General features: G+C 47.5%; 1 long non-coding RNA gene across 1 annotated transcript; it reads left to right on the top strand.

Annotated features, from left to right (window-relative positions):
- The first annotated feature begins 1,018 nt into the window (after window positions 1-1,018).
- On the top strand, window positions 1,019-2,653 carry LOC117799444. The gene is made up of 4 exons (XR_004622973.1): window positions 1,019-1,079; window positions 1,486-1,510; window positions 2,137-2,201; window positions 2,629-2,653. It is a non-coding gene; the product is annotated as an uncharacterized LOC117799444 (long non-coding RNA).
- The last annotated feature ends 4,166 nt before the right edge of the window (window positions 2,654-6,819 follow it).

A 6,819-nucleotide genomic window follows, 5' to 3' on the forward strand; every position in this document is an offset into this window, starting at 1 on the left:
TTAATTGAAGTAGTTGAGTTGACACACCATATTCCATTCGTTTCTGGTGTACCTTTGCCTTCCATGGCAAAGCCAGGACTCTGTTTCTCCCTTCTTTGCTGCTTCTCTTCTCTGCATCTCCTTCCATGAAGAAGGGGGCTCACCAATAGCCAACTGCAGGTTTTCTTTTTTAATTTAAATTCAAATTAGTTAACATATACTGTATTAGTAGTTTCAGGGGTAGAACTTAGTGGTTCATCTGTTGCGGTAACAGCCAGTTGTCATTCCATCAAGTGCCCTCCTTAAGGCCCATCACCCAATTACCCCATCCCCCCACTTCAGCAGCCTCAGTGTGTTCTCTAGATATATGGGAATATTACTCAACTGTTGAAAGACTCAAATCTTGTCATTGGCAAGTGCATGCTGTTAAACCAACCACATCCCTCACCAACCCCCCCTTTAGCAGCCCTCAGTTTGTAATATAGATACACTGTAAATTACTGAACCATCAGAAGGAATCAAATCTTGCCATTGGCAACTGCATGTTTAACCAACTACATCCATCTCCACTGTTCTGTCGTTCAAGTCAAGCAGAGCTCTCTGAGTCATTCATGAGATAGAGCACCATGGCTGGAAGGTACTCTGTGTCCTCTAGTCTGTCTCCCATTTAGATGGCCAGTTGGAGGAGCTTAATCCTGGCAAAACAAATAGAGAGACTTCGCTACAGGCAGAGGGAGGGTTGGGGCTCCCTCAGGACACCACAGTGTGCAACCAGGTGACCTATTTGTAGACTGACTGACTCACATCGACCAGTTTGCCTTAAGCTAGAAACTCAAAGGTCTGTTTCTCCTTCATTTCCTCATCCTCTTGTTTGCTTTTCCTCACCCACCAAGAAGAATGGCCCAGCAGCAGCTCAGCCCATGCTTCTTAACCAGTCACTCCCATACAGTCTTCTCTCGTGTCCATATGAACAGTGATCACACAGTAATTTCCGAGTAGGACCAACAATGGACTAACACTTACTCTGCATCCTTTTAGTGTCTACCAAGGGTGTGGTGGAGGACCTTGGCAAGAAAGCACTGTGGCCCAACACATCCAGGGTAAGCTTGGATGTCTTTGCCTGAGAGAAATGCTTCTTACTTGAGTTTCCTCTTTTTGAAGTGAGTTCAGCTATGACAACATGACAGTGTAGTTTTTAGATGTGAGGTACCATTTTCTTGGGGTATTGGAAGGAGAGGTTGTAAACTGTGGTAGGGGACATTTTATTCAGAAGCAGTTTTTCTTCCCTGAATTAAAAGTTCTGTAATTGTGCTTCAGGGAATTTGAGAGATCCATCCCCCAGGAAAAGCTCATGCCTTTTCCAGGGGTGCAGGCTGTGCTTCCTTTCCAGGCCTTTGTCTTTCCTGCAGTTTCTCATGTGGTTTTCAATAGTCACCAAGAGAACCAGTGATGACACAGTATGCATATGACCTGACTCTCAGGGTGTGTTCTTTTCTGTAAATGCAGGTGGCCCCAGCACCATGGGGAAGTGGTATGTATTCTGGAATCAGTCCCTTGCTGAGGAAAAACTCTAGATGGTAAGGCAGGTGGGGGGATGTCCTCACTGTCCTCAGTCTGGAGAGCCATCTGATTCCAGGTTCCTGGTAGGACTGAGGCTTGGGAGTGTGGGGAAAAGCAGACTTCCAGGCGAGAAACTATGTTCATGTATCTCTAGTCTTGGGAAACCAATGCATTCCCCCTGGGTGGTGTGGGTGTGTGTGCCTGAGGCTTGGGGGTTACGTGTCTTGTGTATGTGATTGTGAGTGTGTGTGTGTGTGTGAGAGAGAGGAGAGAGAGCAAGAGAAACAGAGGCAAAGACAGAGACAGAGAGAGAGAAGACTGAGAAAGAGAGAGAGGGAGAGAGAGAGAGAGAGAAACGTGTTTCTCCAGGAGATATGTCAGACAGATACTGCATGATATCACCCTTCTCCAAAGCCATGTCATCACACTGTGCACTTTAGAGCCTTACTGCTGTGGGTGGCCCAGCAGGGGCACTTCAGTCCATGCTTGGTAACCAGCTGGCTCCATACACTCCAGCCTCCTGTCCATATCAAGCAACATTCCATGAATATTCTTGAGCAACAAGAGGAATGTGCTGACAGGTATTCTGTGTCCTAGATGCCTTGGAGGAAGACTTCAATCCCACCAAAGGAGACAGAGCCAGAGGCACACCTCTCGCCGTGGTGAGCTAGAAGTTCTTTGTCCAAGCAACAGATGTTGCTTTCTTGGTTTCTTTCCAATCAAATTCAGATGAAAATCAGACAATGTATATTTGAGATTATACATATATATCTCATACAATTTTCCTTTTTGGGAGAGCATTGAGTGGTTGTCTCTGCCAACCGTTAGCTGATTTGAGAGGACATTTACCATTGGCGACACCAAACCTGGTTCTAAACACTGTGCTAGGATCCTGTCCCTCAGTAACACTTTCTCCGGCTTGGATGAAGCATTTTGTAGTCACCGTCCTGAATGGACTGGACAGACATGTCCCCCACAGTGGTTGACACTGTGTTCCATCTGGGTTCCTAAAGTCATTGAGGGAAATAAAGCTCACGCAGAGTATAGCATGACCTGAGCCTTATGGTGTCCTCTTTTCTGTACCTGCAGGTGACCCCAGCAACCAGCGGATGTGGTACATATTCTGGAATCAGGCTCTTCCTGAGACAAAACTCTAGATGGTAATGCAGGTGGGGCATCCTTGCAATCCTCAGTCTGGCGAGCTGCCCTGATTGGGTTTGTGGGGGTGTGTGGGGGACCAGAGATTTCCCAGGTGAAAAAGTGTGTCCATGTGTCTACAGTCCTAGGAAGCCATTGTATTCCCTGTGTGTGGTGCGGTTGTGTGTGCATGAGGCTTGGGTTGGGGTGTCTTTTGTGGCTCTATGTGGTGTGGCTGTGAGTGTGTGATTTTGTGTGGAAGACAGGGAGAGACAGACATAGAGAGATGCAGAGAGGGAGAGGGAGAGATGGAAAGAGTGAGAGAGAGATTGCATATTTCTTCAGGGGGGGTATCCCACTGCCACTGCACAATTCCCATTGTCCACATTCTAAAAAAAATGAAAGAAGAAAGAAGAAAGAAAGAAGAAAGAAGAAAGAAAGAAAGAAAAAGAAAAAGAGAAAGAAAAGAAAAGAAGAAAAGAAAAGAAAAGAAAAGAAAAGAAAAGAAAAGAAAAAGAAAAATGAAAAGAGATAAAAAAATCTCATCACAGCACGCACATTATAGCCCTATTACTGCGGGAGGCGCAGCGGTGGCATTCAGCCCATGCCTGGGAACGAAATGCCTCCATATGCTCTAACCCCATTCATAGTGAGCAATACTCCCCGAGGCATTCTTTTTTTTTTAAAGATTTTATTTATTTGAGAGAGAGCGAGTGAGAGCACAAACAGGTGAGAGGGGCAGAGGGAGAGAAAAGCAGACCCTCGCTGAGCAGGAAGCCCCATCCGGGCCTCGATCCCAGGACCCTGTGGTCCTGACTTGAGCTGAAGGCAGATGGTTCACCGACTGAGCGACCCAGGCGCCCCTCACCGCATCATTCTTGAGCAGCACCACCAATACGCTGACAGGTACTCTGTGTCCTTCTAGATGTGACTGATGATGGTGCTGTCTGGTCATGGCTTTTTCAGAGTGTTAAAGAGGAGGAGGGCCTGCCTCTTGCCAAGGTGAGCTCGCCTGTCTATCCCCGAGGAACAAATATTGCTTTCTGGGTTTCTTTCCAATCAAATTCAGATGAAATTCAGACAGTATACTCTGTTTTGGCGAATTGAACATAATACTAAAACAAAATTCATTTTCCTAATGTCAACTGCTTGTATATGGAAATGAAATTATTTTCATATACAGATTTTATGTAAAAAGCTATATATACTTTTGAGATTATACATATGTAATTTCCCTGGTGGGGAGAGCGTTGACTGGTTGTCTCTTGCCAACCGTTAGCTGATTTGAGAGGACATTTACCATTGGCGACACCAAACCTGGTTCTAAATGCTGTGCTAGGATCCTGTCCCTCAGTAACACTTTCTCTGGCTTGGATGAAGCATTTTATAGTCACCGTCCTGAATGGACTGGACAGACATGTCCCCCAGGAAAAACAACTTCCTACAGGCTTCCAGTTCACTTACTTTGGGGTCATTGGACTCAACCACTGTGTTCCATCTGGGTTCCTAAAGTCATTGAGGAAAATAAAGCTCATGCAGACGGACAGAGTATAGCATGACCTGAGCCTTATGGTGTCCTCTTTTCTGTACCTGCAGGTGACCCCAGCAACCAGCGGATGTGGTACATATTCTGGAATCAGGCTCTTCCTGAGACAAAACTCTAGATGGTAATGCAGGTGGGGCATCCTTGCAATCCTCAGTCTGGCGAGCTGCCCTGATTGGGTTGTGGGGGTGTGGGGGACCAGAGATTTCCCAGGTGAAAAAGTGTGCCCATGTGTCTACAGTCTTAGGAAGCCATTGTACTACCTGTGTGTGGTGTGGGTATGCGTGTGTGAGGCTTGGGTTGCGGTGTCTTTTGTGGCTCTATGTGGTATGATTGTGAGTGTGTGTTTTTGTGTGGTAGATAGGGAGAGTCAGACACAAAAAGAGAGATGTAGAGAGGGAGAAAGAGAGATGGAAAGAGTGAGAGAGAGATTGCATATTTCTCCAGGAGGTGTATCCCACTGCCACTGCACAATGGCCATTGTCCACATTCAAAAAAAAAAAAAAAAAAAAAAAGAAAAGGAAAGAAAATAAGAAAAGAAAAGGCGAGATAAAGAAATCTTGTCACAGGGCACACATTATAGCCCTATTACCGCGGGAGGCCAAGCGGTGGCCCTCAGCTCATGCCTGGGAACCAAATGCCTCCATATGCTCTAACCCCATTCATAGCGAGCAATACTCCCCGAGTCATTCTGCTGCAGATGTGAGGTGAGAGGCACATCCTGGAGCACATTTCTATTTTCTCCTCACCACATCCCTTATACTGGGACAAGAGCAAGACCTGCACTTGACTCCATGGGAGACAGGCCCATACGCAGCTGCCCGGAGACCCTCCCTGGCTGACGGGAATTCTAGAGGCCTGTGTGAATGTTGCTGGGCTGGCAGCACACACTGGCTCTTATGGTCCCTCTGAACTGGTCTCCTGGGACTGACCGGGCCCAGGACAGAGGCTCTGGGAAGTGGGGCCGGGGTCTTTGCTCCTGTCAGATCCCACTGACAGTGATGGGCCTGGTCCCCACATCGTGGTCACAGCCCACCTTCGGACCTTCCATCCATCTGCTCGGGGCCTCTCCTAGTCCTTCCAGGTCTCAGGGTCTTTGGTGAACACTGCAGGTGCTGGTGTTTATGTGGCCACACCAGCTGGAGAATGCCCATCACCCCACTGACAGACTAGGGGAATTCAGACAAGTACCATTACCCCTACTGTCACATTCATCTCCTCTCTGGGCTAGGACACTTATGGGCTGTCATCAATAGGAAGTGTGTCTCAGGTGCCCAAGATGAGCCCAGGCATGGGGCAGTCACTTGATTGCCCAGTTGATGGTCACTCTCATGGCCCAGCATCACCCCAGGCCTGTGGCAGCCGCCTCCATGTTAGTTGCATTGGCTCATTGATCAACTGATTGACTAGGGAGCGTGTCAGTAAACCCATGATCATTCCTCCACTGTTCCCATTGCAAAGAACAGTCCGGTTGTTGGAGATGACAGGAGAAGGGAAATAAGAAATTAATGATTCAGGGAGAGAGGAGGGAGGGTAGCAGGAGGGAGCAGAAGAAGGTAGGAAATCATGGGGACAGAAAGTCATGGGCACCACCGTGGCTGCCTCTTGAAAGAATGCACTGACAGACACTGCTTCCTGGTCCCAGTTATGAAATCTGAGGGCTGGGAAGGTCCCAGAGACCTTGGACACCTTTCTCATCAGTGAGGTAAAGGGATCATGGCCCTATGTTTGGTGAGGTGGGGGGACTGAGGAGCTGAGGGCAACATTGAGTTTTGGTCGGGGACATAATCCCAGGGGCAGTGGCCTGAGTCCTCACTTCACCCTGATTGTCCCCTCTCCTTTCCCAAGACGGCCATGACAATGCCCACTGTCAACCGTAAGGAAATTGACTTCACANAGCTTCACAGGTTGCAAGGACTCGGACCCATAGATCCACCATCCACATGTAATTTATTTCCTTTTTTATTTTTATACTTTTTTTTGGTAAAGATTTATTTATTTTATTTTGGGAGAGACTGAGATGGCACGAGTGGGGAAGGGACAGAGGAAGAGAGAGGGAGACCCCAAAGCAGAATCCCCACTGAGGGCAGAGCCTGACATGGGACTTGACCCCAGGACCCAGAGATCATGACCTGAGCGGAAATCAGGAGTCACATGCTTAACCGCCTTTGCCACCCAGGCACCCCTCTCCTCTCTCTTATTGATAAGGTCCTTTGTGTAGCTTTGGCCAAGTTCCTCTTTCCTGCTTTTTATGATCCTCCTCCTGCAGGACCTGGGCTCCTCCAGGCACTTGATGTTCTTGGATCTTCAAATCTATCATCTCTCTCTTCAGCCCCATCATTTTGGGGGCTCAAGGCACAAGATTCACAAATGTTATATTTCTACCAACTGTCACCAGCTTTCTTGGGAATCCTCTAAACCTAACCCCTCTCCTCTTCCAGAAAAAAATGTCTGATGCTCATGTGTACATTCATTACAATTCAAATTCTTGTTCCCCACGACTTCACCAACGATGATGTGGCTTTTCAGGGCCAACTCTAGACAATCTGATTGGAGCAAAATCATTCATTTGAGAAGCATCATCGGAAAGGAGGAAGCCC

This window comes from Ailuropoda melanoleuca, unplaced genomic scaffold, assembly GCF_002007445.2.
Source record: "Ailuropoda melanoleuca isolate Jingjing unplaced genomic scaffold, ASM200744v2 unplaced-scaffold4964, whole genome shotgun sequence".
Lineage (NCBI taxonomy): Eukaryota > Metazoa > Chordata > Mammalia > Carnivora > Ursidae > Ailuropoda > Ailuropoda melanoleuca.